This window comes from Octopus sinensis, linkage group LG2, assembly GCF_006345805.1.
Source record: "Octopus sinensis linkage group LG2, ASM634580v1, whole genome shotgun sequence".
Classification (NCBI taxonomy): domain Eukaryota; kingdom Metazoa; phylum Mollusca; class Cephalopoda; order Octopoda; family Octopodidae; genus Octopus; species Octopus sinensis.
This window is the reverse complement of record NC_042998.1, coordinates 124,769,516-124,784,988: the sequence shown is the minus strand read 5'-3', so window position 1 is coordinate 124,784,988 and position 15,473 is coordinate 124,769,516.

Sequence of the window (15,473 nt, the reverse complement as noted above, 5' to 3'; positions counted from 1 at the left end):
ATGTGTGTGCATATGTGTATATGTTTGTGAGTGTATATATATATATATATATATGTGTGTGTGTGTGCGTGTGTATGTGTGTGTATACTAAATTCATTCACAAGCGTTGGTTTGCCCAAGGGTGTGGGTGTTGTAGAAGACATTTGTCTAAGGTGCCACGCAGTGGAGATGAACCCGGAACCATATTGCTGGGAAGTAAGCTGCTCACCACACAGCTGCCCCAGCGCAGACCCACACACACACACACACACATTCCGCAGACCCATGCACTCACTTTATATTATATTATCATATTTTTATACTATTTTATATCATACATTCTATTACAATATATTTTATCGTATTAGGTGTAGGAGTGGCTGTGTAGTAAGTAGCTTGCTTACGAACCACATGGTTCCGGGTTCAGTCTTACTTCGTGCCACCTTGGGCAAGTGTCTTCTACTATAGCCGCAGGCCGACCAAAGCCTTGTGAGTGGATTTGATAGATGGAAACTGAAAGAAGCCCGTCGTATATATGTATATATAAATACACACACACACACATATATATATATATGTATGTATGTGCGTGTATGTGTTTGCGCGTCCGCTTGACGACGGATGCTGGTGTGTTTACGTTCCCGTAACTTAGCGTTTCTGCAAAAGAGATCGATAGAATAAGTACTAGGCTTACAAAGAATAAGTCCTGGGGTCGATTTGCTCGACTAAAGGCGGCGCTCCAGCATGGCTACTGTAAGATGACTGAAACAAGCAAAAGAGTAAAGAGTAAAGCGAGTACTGTTTTACATCATATTGTACAACAGTAATTCATTAATCGTATTTTATTTTATAATTATAATAATTCGTTTAAAGGATTTTATATATTTCTATATATTCTTTTTGATTTTATCTTAAAATTTTATCTTTGAGTATTGATTTAAAATTTTGGCACAAAATCTGCACTTTTGTTAGAGAGGTTGAGTCGATTACATCAACCCCAGGGTTCAACTGGTTATTATTTTGTTGACCCACAAATGATAAAAAGCAAAGTCGATCTCGGTGGAATTTGAACTGGGAATATAAAGACAGACAAAATGCCGCTACGCACTTTGCCCGGCGTGCCAATGATTTTGCCAGCTCTCTGCATTATTTTATCTTTCAATATTGGTTTCAATTTTTGGCACAAGGCCAGCAATTTAGGGCGAGCTGACAGAATGGTTAGACCACATTGCAGTATTACGTCCTTGATGACGTTCTGCGTTCAAATTCCGCCGCTGTCGTCTTTGCCTTTCACACTTCCGGTGTCAATAAAATATGTACCTGTTGAACAATATGGCCGGTGTAATCGACGTACCCCTCCCTCGGAAATGCTGGCCTTGTACCAAAATTATTACTTCACACGGTGACCAGGCAGAATCGTTAGAACGCCGGGTAAAATGCTCAGCGGCATTTCACTAGTCTTCACGTTCTGAGTTTGTATCCATCAAGGTCGGCTTTGCCTTTTATCCTCTCGTGGTCAATAAAATTACTTTCTGGCAAAATTACTATTTAAAGCGGCGAGCTGGCAGATCGGTTAGCACGCCGGGCAAAATGCGTAGGGATCAAATCTCACCGAGGTCCACTTTGCATTTCGTCCTTTGGAGGGTCGCTAAATTTTGTAATACCTTTCTTGAAATTGCTGGCTTTCTGCTAAAAATTGAAAGCAATATTAAAGCGGCGAGCTGAGAGAACCATCACGGCGCAAGGATAATGCTTCGTCTGTATCTAGGTTCTGCCGAGGTTTAATTTGTCTTTCATTATTTCTGAGTCTATAAAGTAAGTACCAGTTGAGCATTGGGGTCAATGTAATCGATTTACCCTCTCCCACAAAATTGTTGGCTGTTTGCCAAAACTTGCAACCAATATAAAAGCTGCAAGCAGGCAGAATCGCAAGCGAACATCGCATAAAACCTGAGCGGTATTTCGTCCGTCTTTACGTTTCCATTTCAAATGCCACCAAGGTCGACTTTGCTTCCATCCTTTCACGATCTATAATATACACAAAGAAGGAGCATACATGTAGCTTTGTTTTTAGTTTGCTATTTCAACATGGTATTTCCCACACGTCCGAAATTATTACACTGCATTAGTATATGCTCCTACTTAGAGTTGCAGCCACTGTCTGAGGAAAATATTTCCCTTAATATTGTCATGTCGATTGAGGATCTTTGGCCACAAAGCTAATCTTTACCACAAGATAGAGGTCTAACTATACAAACATTTGCGCTTTGTCCTGTGGGGCATTGCATATATCGTTAAGTATATATGTACATGTGCGTGTGTATGATACTACGTGTGTGCCGTTGGCGATTTCTATTCCTTCTTTGCACCTCTCCCTTTAACCTCTCCCACGAAGAGGTGTGCTCGAAACGTCAAACTCTCTCTCTTTTCACCGAGCGCCAAGCTAATGCATTACTTGTGCACGTTCTCATGTTCGTTTTTATTCGTTTTTTAGTCGTTTATTTGATTTGTTTAATTGAAATGACTATATATATATATATCAAAATAAGCAACACGGTATCCAGACGTAATGCAGTACGATCGTTTCAAGCAACTCCATTTAATTGAATAAGGCAATTACATCAATTTAAATGCAGAGCAATTCGCTGCTACATAAATATATAGAATTAAATTAAGTTAAGACAGATGGACACATTAGTATACTTTTATAATTTTACCTAAAACCTCCAAAAAGGTAAGGAGATAGACAAAGACCATACTATATATATATAATATGCTATCTAATATATATATATATATATATATTATATATATATATATATATATATATATATATATATATACATACGTCAAATTGTTAAATACATGTATCTATTTGTATGCAATGCCATTCTTCCTTACTGTAAACATTGACAGTCAAAACATAATCGATCATATTAGATTATATACTGAATATATGAATATATTTAATTTTATTTAAACAAATCCTCATAAACAGACATGCACATACACACACATACACACAAACACACACACGCATATATATTCAGAAATATGTACGCATGCATATATTTGTGTGTGTGTGTATATATATATATATATATATATATGTGTGTGTGTATGTGTGTGTCTATCTTCTGTATGTCTCTATGTATTTATATAATATTCAAAGCTTATTGTTAAATTTGTATATACGTTCTGCATACCAGTTTTGGAGATGGTTCAATACTTTGGGAAAACTTCCAAGGTGGGGAGAATGCTTATATACCCATTTAGCAATTCACGTTCAATCATCTATATTTTATGATCCGCACACCTTATATGTGTTGTGTGCATTACATACTTTTTAGACTAATTTGTGGTTTGCACATAAATAAAATTATATATGTATATATATATATATCTGTGTGTGTGTGTGTGTGTGTGTGTGTGTGTGTGTATACACAGAGAGAGATTCATAACATGTTTGAATACATACACATGTATATTTCCGTGCGCGTCTGTATGTGTGTATATTCATACTTAGAAACATACACAAACATGCACACTCCCACGCAAACAGACACACGCGCACACATACACACGCGCACACATACACACACACACATATGTATATATGTATTTGTATACTCACGTATGCATTCACATACATATACATACATACATGTGTATATATATATATATATATATATATACATATACATATATATATATGTATATATACATATACATATAATATATAATATACATATATGTGTGTGTGCGCATGTATATGTAGGTAAATATACATCTGTATTCATACATGCACAGGTTGACGTATGTATGCACTCTCCGCAATACAATGATTCATTGTCAAAAATTGATTGATTATATTGATCTATGTGAACATGCTCTTACATCACATTATGTTTAAACCAATTTTGAGTTTATATTAACGTAAATACTTCTCCAAATTTCTTTTCAAATGTGCTTGAATTCGCTTGGTGCAATATAATGTTATCAATGTTTTGCTACAATGTTTCCACGTGGTGTACTATATCATTAGAAATGTCAGTTCGAATTGGAGAACTCGTTAAGCAGCCGTATTTATAATGCATTCAAATAATCATATAACGAAGTGACACTAAACACATGTCATTCTCTATCATACTGATTTGTTTGCCGTGTATGGAAAGAATTCGAAAGGACGTCACACCTGAGATTACAATTTGTTAAATTCTAGCAGAATGTAAGTAAATCATAACGAGAACACTTCCCAACCAAACATATATATCTAAATAAAACTAGAAAATGAGAAAATATACATCGTAAAAGAAACGTGATAGAATGAAGCATTTTGACACTTTAATTATATTTGTGAAATACAGCAAACAAGAATTGTTGTGTATTCATACTCTACACTGCACTAAAAATACAATTAATGAGTAAACAAAATGGAGGAATATTTCTGACAGGTTTATCGTAATATAAATAGAGTTAATTTCATTCCCGTACCATATTTATATATTGAGTGTCGTAGAAGCATCTCTTTTCGTCACTCGAATAACCATACTTAAGAGATAATTTATTGACAGCTGTTTTTAATTTGTTGTGGTGTTTTCAGAAAGCATATTCGGAGAGTGCAAGACATCCCTCCTAAATAAGACATATTTTGGACGATATGTAGCGGCACCTGAAAGTCTGCCGATGATGGGAAGTGTTAATTATTCTTTTTTACAATGCAAACGGGTGTTTATTGTTGGTCTTCGTTAGCTATGATGTATTGTTATTACACCTTCTTGGTAATTTGACATTTGGCAAAAATAACGGAACGTTATTCTTTCCTGTCTAATACATGTCAGAACTGAAACTCAAAGTTTCAATGATGGTTACAATTAATGCAACTGCGATATTAAAACATATGAATACAATTAGTACGCACAGACACGCGCACACATAATTATATATATATATATATATATATATATATATATATATATATATATATATATATATATATATATATATATATATATATAATATATATATATATAATATATATATATATATATCTATATATATATATAGTATATATATATATATATATATATATATATATATATAATATATATATATAGAGAGAGAGAGAGAGAGATATTTAATAACATATGTATATGCGTGTGTGTGTATGTATCGAAGTATATTTATGATAGACATGCTGCTTGCTACTTCTTTTCTGAAGATTATACGATCATATGTTGGCAGGTGTCTTTGCAGCCCAGCTTTCGTTCTGCAGGGATGTTCAAAGATGTTACACTTATTTATCTTTTTGGTACACATGTACAGCGATGCGCAGGATAGAACCATCTTACAAGCTCGATTTTTTCCTAGGATCATGTGAATTTAGATTAGTTCGCACATATTTCACTTCAATTTCTTCTGAGGATTTGAAGGCACTGCACTTGGATTCCGCTTACAGAGTGAACGCTTCATATCAGCATGTTCCACATGCTTTTTCTCACAGTCACCACAACTATAGATGGTAGTCTATGTCCATGATGTACAGCTTTCAGTAATATACCTTCTAGGTATTCATATCAATATCCAAAGCCTTAAGGTTGTTACTTTAATGATATCCTTAAATCGCTACCTTGGTATTCATACGAAAAATATATACTCGTGTTTTATGTTCTATTTTTCTTGTTTGTATTGTTAAACCTACATAGAGCCTATTTTTTATTACATCTGGATAACATTACAAATGACAAAAACAAAAACCCCGAAACCCTAAAGCAATGAGTAGACGAATATTGACCTCTTGAATTGTAATGAATTTAAGCGATTCGGGAAAAAGATTCCCTTCTGCAGTTGTGTCCAATGACAACTGAACAAAGAACACAATACAATTTCAATAATCTCGGAAAAGGAGCCATTTCTCACACCCTTTCTTTCTTTATTTATTTTCCTTTTCCTCCCTCTAACCAAGTCTCCAGAAATTCACTTAAACACATACTTACACACACACACAAATATACACATACACAAATACACGCACGCGTGCACACAAATTTATGGATTAAAAATGAAAAAGGATATTCTGTTCCCAATTCAAATGCAGATTTCTTTCAACTAACATATATGCAAAAGGCATGTTTTCTGTTTAAAAAAATAATCCCTGAAGTATCTTTAAAGCGAGATGAAAACGTTAAATAAATAATGATCCAAAATTTTGATTACCTCGTTTTTTTTAATATAACATTTGTACATCACTTCAAACAATCTATAGATGCTAATACACGCCCACGCACGCGCATGCACACACACACATACACACACAAACATATGCACACACGCGCACACACACTCACACATACATACACACCCACATGCATATCTAAGTTTGCATGTATGCAACCAGGTTCACAAAGGCACTTCCTTTTCTACTGTATTTGTTTAAACATATTATTGTAATAAAGATGGTATTTATTGATACGTGCAATTGGATATTAGTAATTGCAGTATCCCCGTCTAGTGATATTTACTTCTTGTTATATAACTTCTGCATATTAACTTAAGTGCGATGAATGAAAACAAACATTACATATTTATATTTTCCTCCCCTCCTGTATTAAGTAAATACGCAACCATTAGCTATCAACTATAACATTATATCAAGCAAATAATAGTATTTGACATTTACTACTTTCAAAGAGAATTTGGTTGTTTCCATCACCCATGTGATCCCAGGAGCAGTACTAAGATATTGTGTTATCATATTTACAGTTAGCAAACTAGCTGAATCCCCTTTCTGTTTGTCTTTCTGATATACTTAGCAGAGTAAGTGAATGTAGTACTGTAAACTAATAAGACAAACATCTCTTTCAGCGTGTCGTATACATATTTACAGTGTTTTCGACAATGAAAATGTATGTATAAAGAGGTAGTAGTTTAGACTATATAAGAGTTCAAAATATCGGTTACTCTTACAACTCAGTGGCAGTGACTATGTACAAGCCTTCGTCTCTTGATCGGTTTCGCGATTGTTTAGATCATTATAACTTATTCTGAAGACATCGGATATTGAAATAAAATTGAATCCAATTTGTAATGCAAAGAGAAAGATATCATGGCTCTCTGGTCGATAGTTATGGCAACATAAACATTAAGAATATTGAGATATAGGCGCAGAAAAGGCTGGGCATTTAAGTATTTCTCATTGTGCTGTTTGATCTCGAGTGGAGTCACATCTGCTGTAGCCGCAGTTAGTAATGTATGAGACAAAAACTTTGTATATATATATATATATATATATATATATAATATATATATATATATATATATATATTATATATATATATATATCTATATATATATATAATATATAATATATATATATATATATATGTATGTATGTGTATATATATATATATATATATATATATATATATATATATATATATATCTATATATATATATATATATACACATATCAGTGTGTGTGTGTCTGCTTGTATGTATGTATGTATGTATGTATACATGTATTCATTCTATCTTCAGACGGTACTTGAGACGTTTTAAGAAGATTTAATGCGTATTGATTACTAGGTTATTCGTCTCCTTTGGTAATCATGAAAATATATTAATGAAACAAATCCCAATCAGAAACATTATAGGTATTGTTTAACTCATACGTACTTTAGAAAATGACTAAAAGTAAATGACATATATTGAATTTCATATAACATGCTATATTCAAACTGTTTTCGCTGCCTGTATCCACTACAAGATCTATTGAATTAAGTCAGGATACAAAAGGAATCGAAAGAAGGAAAGTTTATAGCTAACTTCACATCGAATAACTGAAAGAAATTTCAGTTTCAAAATTAAAATGTGAATGCTGCTTTTAGTGAAACACTTTTCATCCAAACTATTAAAAAATGCAATTGGAAATCTGGAAAATATTTATACACGTTTTTCGTCAATGTTTTCAGTTCCCTAACTCTTAAAAAATATTCACTTTGAACTATAGGTTCGCAAGCCTGCTCACTTTGAAAAATCTAGTCAGCAACATTACATATATTCCACTACTATATCATCACAGAAAAAAATAAAAATTGAAAACAAAATTAAAACAATAAAACCGTATATTTTAGTATAGCTGTATTGTGTTTTCGAATTTATAAGTTTTAACTTGTCGCCTGTTTTATGAATCTAATTTTTATTATCGAACATAAAGTTTTCGTGTTTATTGCTATTGTACTAAAAAGGAAAATGAAAACTGTGTGAACGACAAAAACAATCACGGGAAACAAACATTTATAGTTTTGAATGGGTTGTACATTATATATGCGATTATAACATTGATACATACAAATATCAATATATTCATACAAACAGATATAAATGAATCTGCTTGAATCCTGGATTATGGCAGATCACAATATGCTCAGAAGAATATTAGTTGGGCTGTCTTGTCAATTGAATTACCATTTTAAGTTATCCTCATGAACAGCGTGTGGATTACATTATTTCATATGACAACAGTTAGCTATTTCTCAGTAGACATTTATATTAATACGAAGTATGTAATTACATGTATGATACTTTTGCTTTCAGTTGAAAGGGGAGAAGATATACTGAGCAAAATGGCAGGCAAAAAGTGGATGAGTGGAACGCAGAGGGAAGTTGTAGTGGTCGGACGGAAAAAAAGAGAGGGGGTGAGAAGGAGAAATGAAGAACCCATACAAACACAAAAGCACGTGCACCCAATCATTAAAATGTAATATTATCCTTTCTACTATAGGCACAGGGCTTGATAGTTCGGGGGGAGGGTCTGAGTCGATTACATCGACCCTACTTGTACTTGTTTTAACGACACCAAAATGATGCAAAGTCGACGACATTTGAACTCAGATCGTACAGAAGAAATGCTGTTAAGCATTTTGGCCAGCGCACTTACGCTTCTGCGAGATCACCACATTTATAATAATAACAAAATGTGCAAGGTGGCGAGCTGGCAGAATCGTGAGCACGCTGGGCGAAAATGCTTGGAGATATTTCGTCCGTCTTTACGTTCTGAGTTCAACTTCCGTCGTGGGTGACTTTGCCTTTCATCCTTTTAAGGCGGCGAGCTGGCAGAATCGTGAGCACGCCGGACGAAATACTTAGCTGTTTTTCGTCTGTCTTTATGTTCTGAGTTCAAATTCCGCCGAGGTCGAGTTTGCCTTTCATCCTTTAGGGGTCGATTAAATAAGTACCAGTTACGCAGTGGGGTCGATATAATCGACGTAATCTGTTTGTCTGTCCTTGTTTGTCCTCTCTGCGTTTAGCCCCTTGTGGGTAGTAAAGAAATAGGTATTTCGTCTGTCTTTACGTTCTGAGTTCAAATTCCGCCGATGTCGACTTTGCTTTTCATCATTTCGGGGTGTATAAATTAAGTACCAGTTGCATACTGAGGTCTATCCAATCGACTGGCCCCTTCCCCCAAGCTTTCGGGCCTTGTGCCTAGGGTAGAAACGAATAATAAAAAAGGTAATATAATGAGAACTGTTTTATAAGACAGGTGATACTAGTGGCTATGGCAGTGATAAGAAGGCGACAAAGTAATGTGTAGTTTTTCTTTTAAATGAATTGAAATATATTTTACTTCAAAACATATATATCTGTATATATATATATATATATACATATATATATATATAATATGTATATATGTGTGTGTATATGAATACATGCATATATATATGTATGTACATACATATGTACACATATATATATAGAGATTAAATCTTCAAATAGATGAATCGCTAAAACGAGCACGGGACCAGCATTGAAGTACAGATATGAATAAAAGTGAACACCGCAATGAACATTGATTCAGAAGAGGAGATAGGAAATGATAAAGTTAGAGAGAATTTGAATGAAAGAAAACAATACAAATATGTGCAACCCATGAAAGAAATAGTTCAAGATAACAGAAAAATTTCCACAGTTTCACCTACATTTTATCAGTAAGAATCTGCCCCAGTAAGCACTAGTCTTGTCTGATATAATTTTACATCGAGCATGAATCTACATCAGTTAACATGCAAACGTTGTACAATATTTGAAAATACATGTACAGTTTTTACATGGGGAAATGTGTTCTTTCTTTTCAAAGGATGGAAGTATAAATCTAATAAAAAATACTATAAATCATTTCTTTTTGGAACACGAAAAATAGAAAAATGACATGTTAAAATTATCGTTTTTTCATTTGATTTTCAATGTTTAAGTTGGAGGTATATTTGTTGTCCGAACAATCAGTTTTGAGGCTTGGAAAAGAAAGAAATATTTTATCAGCATGAAATTATATCTAAATATTATTACAGTGTATTTTGTCAGAATATTTCGCAAATGGAATAATGAATAACATTTATAATGTCGATATATTTTCTGACTGAATATATGTATATGTATGTATATGTATGTGTATGTGCATGCGTGTGTGTGTAAATGCGCATATGCTTTATATGGCCGTAGCCGAATGACTGAAACAGGTAAAATATGAAAAATATAAGATATATATATATATAATATATATATATATAATATATATATATATATGTATATGTATATATGTATATATGTATATATGTATATATGTATATATGTGTATATATATATATATATATATATATATATAATACAAAAAAAAGAAACACCAAGACGAGTTAAAAGAACAGAGTGTATTGGGTTTACGCTCATATGCGCGCGCGCGTGTGTGTGAGTGTTTCGGTATGTGTGCGTGTTTGCGTGTGTATATTCATTTAAATATGTTTCATAACTGGATATAAGCAAACTGTTTTTCAATTCATCTCTTTCCAATATAGCTAGATCGCCATTACTCCGACGCATATACCAAGTGCGATAGTATTTCCGGTTGCTTCTGATCAACAAACCTAATGATCCTGATAACGCTCATTCAACTACCTATGAAGCAATGTGCCTTACAGACAGCCCTTATAACCACCGAACATCTCAATCTTTCTTTGTCTTTTTGTTTCTCATTCTCTGTAACGTTGGCCGTCTTATCGTTTCTCTTTGAACTGAGATAAACCTCGAGTTTTACAAACATGTTGCGTTGTGTCATATTCGCATGAGTGGCAAGGTCGTAGACCCTGCCAACTACATTCCTAAGATATTCATTTTCTATATTTGAAAATTTAAGCAGACATGGTTAGTCACATTCTCTTTCGGAATGTTAACGAGTATAACGTGTCCGTCTTTTGTGAAGCCAGATTTATTTCATCAGGAAAACTCGAGAAATTCGGGAAGAGCGGTAGAGTTGCCTTCGACATCAGCAAAGCTTTTGATTAAGACTACCACATGAATCTTCTGTCAAAAGAGGGTGGTTATGATCAGCGTTTGTCTCTCATCCCTCACATCTATGGTTTCTTGTGAGATGGCACTATCAGATCATGTATTAATGAAGTTCTCTCTGTGTTATATAGTTTATCTCCTTTATTACGCACCACAGTTAAATTTCGGTGCTCTTACGGTTTCTACTACACACAAACAACCTACTTGTCATGATCTTCAACACTGTCCACTTCCTACATAGATGAATCAACGTTTCCTAACTGAACCGAGGTGTCATTCATATGCAACGTAAATCATATCAACATAGATTCTATATACAAAACATCGAAATGAAATTCTGTAAGTGCGTGTCAATCTTCAACGATAATAAAAACAGTATCGTTGCAACGACAACAAAAGCACTATCATTGCACTCTTAAAATAAACATTTCCGCGCACTACTCAATCGGAAACATAAACAGCACATAACAAAGACCTTCATGATAGCTTTATATATCTTTGCTATCATAAGGATTTCTCCTGACGAACTCACAGCCTTAAGATAGCAAATATTGTATCTCAAAGGCATGACCTTCAACCCAGAGCAAAATAATTCTTTAATTATTAACAACTACTAACCTTCTACAAATCTTAAGTGAGTCTTGCAACGGAATAATGCTCCATTCATCAAAAATCACTAGAATGTTCGGGGTGATGTCACACATAAAAACTGTAGAATTTCTGGTCTACAAATCAACTGACACTCCCCTGCAGCAAAAACATGTTAGCAGCACCTTTCTCCGAACTAATCTACTACTACTACTACTACTACTACTACTATTACTACTACTACTACTGCTACTACTACTACTACTACTACTACTACTACTACTACTACTACTACTACTACTACTACTACATATGTATATATATCACACATATGTACACACACAAACACAATACATGTATACAAATACATATGCACACACATATACATGTGTGTATGTATGTATATATATATATGTGTGTGTGACTAAGACAGGTGTATGAACAACAAGCAGGTGTATTAGTTTGACGCTCGGGAAAGTGAGAAAGGCTTTTACATTTCGAGCCTACGCTCTTGAACAGAAAGGAATGAGAACATAAACAGAGAGTGAATAAAGACATCTTGTGGATTTAGTGACCAAGCATGGCGGCTGGTTGTGAAAAAAGGTATGATTGGAGAGGTAAAAAGAACGGAAGATAATAAAGTATTGGTGATCCCAAAACGAAGGTACGCGCGTGTGTGTGTATGTGAGAATGTGTAAGTGTGTGTGTGTGTGTGTGGAGAGGTGCTAGTGACTTTGACATGTGGATGTGTGCATGTGTAAGTGTGTGCATCTGTAATGGGTGGGTATGTGGATGATGGTGTGTGGGTATGTGGATGATAGTGTGCGGTGTGCAGATGATGGTGCGTGGTGCGGTGCTGGTAAGTGGTCAGTGCTAGTGTGTGTGGTGTAGTGTGATGTTGGGGAGGTGGGGTGTGAGGCTGTGGGGATGTGGGGTAGGTATGTAGATGTGGGGTGGAAGTGTGAGCAGGGGTGGGATATATTGGAGCGTAGTGTGTGGGTGGGGTATGTCTCGGAGGTGCTCCGCGAACCGGTCTGGCAAGCGGCGTCCCGTTTCACCGATGAAAAGAGAAGGGCAGAAAGAACAGGAGATGCTGTAAATGACGTTGTTAGAAGTGCAAGTAAACGAGTCGGTGATATGATAGGGACGATGATAGTTGCTGGTGAGGACGGTGGTGTTGGAGAGGTAGGGGCAAGTGCGACAGCATTGGCGGGAGCATGGGAATGAGCCAGATTGGGAGGAGGGGTTAGGGAAGAAACTATGGACAGGGGATCACGGAGGTTGTGAGATCGTTTGAAGGAGGGAAAGGGTAGATTGGGGAAGATGTGTGAGATGGCGGGTCGGACTGGATTCGACGGAAGGCTCGGAGACTGGAGCGTTGGAGAGGTAGGGTAGTGGGGTGGTAGGTGAGGAGAACAGGAGACGGGCAACGGCGGGTCGGGTGCGGGGAGTGAGAGCAGAGTCACGGCCCACGGAACGTGCTCTGGCAAGGGCTGTATGGATAGTGATGAGAGGATATTCACGAAGGATGAAGTGGCGAGTAATGAATTCAGGCTGAGTCTCAAAGTCATGGTTGTTACTGCAGAGCCTTCGCAGACGGAGGAATCGGGAGTAAGGGATGGAGAGCTTGGTGTGGATAGAATGGGAGGAGGAGAAGTTAAGGTATGAGTGTGAGTCCGTGTGTTTGTAGTGAATTGGGGTAGTGAGAGCGGAGGGGTGTATGTTGACCGAAATGTCGAGAAATGCGATGGAAGTGTTGGAAATAGTACAGGAGAATTCGAGATCAGGATGGAAGGATTGGACAAAAGAGCGGAAGGAGTCTAGTTGTTTGCGGGAGAGTGAGGTCGCACCGATACAGTCATCAATATAACGACCGTGTAGTTTGGGAGTGAGACCAGTGAATTGTGAGAATATTTGGGTCTCAACGTAGCCAAAGAACAGGTTCGCATAGTTGTGACCCATTCCCGTTCCCATGGACACTCTCTAGAGTTCTGTTGGTAAAAATCCCCCGCGAACGGGAAGCAGTTGAAGCAGAGAACAAGTTCAGCCAGACGTAGTGTGGAGGTTTCAGGCTGGGGGTTGGATCGAAGATCTCAGAAATGATGGAGTGCAAGAAGTCCGTCGTTGTGTGGGATCACCGTATATAGACTCTTGACATCAAGAGTGAAGAGAAGTTTAGAGGGGCCAAGGGAGAAGGAGAAAGAGTTGAAGAGAGCATGGTTAGTGTCGTGGATGTGGGAGGAGAAGGAAGTCACTGAGGTGGGGCGGGCAAGGATAGCCTGACGCGGTGCACAAAACTATGAATATCAGCACGGGTCTGAAGAGAGAGAGAGAGAGAGAGAGAGAGAGAGAGAGAGAGAGAGAACGAGAGAGAGAGAGAGAGAAAGAGAGAGAGAGAGAGAGAGAGAGAGAAAGAGAGAGAGAGAGAGAGAGAGGAGAGAGAGAGAGAGAGAGAGAGATTCATGTAATACAAAACAGGAAAAATAACGAATCATTATTAAATTAAATACTAATCAAAGTAAATCACTGTGATAGCACCTTCCCAATAGTTAAATAAATCTAAATTCACAATCAAGACCACCGAAGAGCTGCTTCAACGTAGATAACGATGATGATTATCTCTGCAACAGAAGGATGCGTAACATTTATGTTAAGCGGAATAGATGCATATTTTACCACAGGATTTACAAAATTTACAGTTAATTACGTCATATAAAAGGTGAAAAAATATGATAAATTAAGTTATAGAGAATGTTAATTATGTGATTGAAAACTTTGAAACAGTTAATTAAATATTCGTAGTTTACAGCGCTTTCATTGCTATTCAGACATCTGCTTCAGATTTGTATAAGATTCACTAAAATAGTATTGATGTTTTGATAATATAGATACAACAAAATTGTAAATATCTCTTGGCATTTAAGAGTTATTGTGAATAAATGTTTGTTGACTTAAACAACATTTTTCCTTCACGTAAAATGAATTTTAAATTTCTCCAAAATTTTCAAAGAGTTCGATTGTTCAATAGATTGCTAGTGTTTTTGAAAACATCAGTATAATGTTGTATACATATTGTGCATCACTTTAAACCAAATTTGGAAATGTGTATTAGTTTATAACAGCGGGGTTCTCGAATATTTCATAGCACACGATTAAATTTAGATGAAGCAATTAAAACCAGTTAGTTTTAGTTCTTTCGTATTGTTACATCCAAAGAGACAACAATGACAATCAACAACAAAAACAACCACAGTTAATTGTTGATTACCTTAGAGCTACTTAGTGTATAAGTATTTCAGTAATTTGTTAAGATTAATGAATGTAATTAAACGTTATTAATTGAAATATTAATATAATTTCTAGAACGCATAAACATTACTTGGTTGTAAGACTCCCACACGGAAACATCAGCGCAGCAAACAAGTAATCATTCTATATACTGTAATAAGCAAACAAAAGAAATGTGTTTCGTAATGAAAAAAAAAAGTAGTTTTTGTATATGTCACCCAGGTGGGGATAATTGAAATTACTATGAAAATTAGGAGCGTGAGGAAAAGAGTATCAAA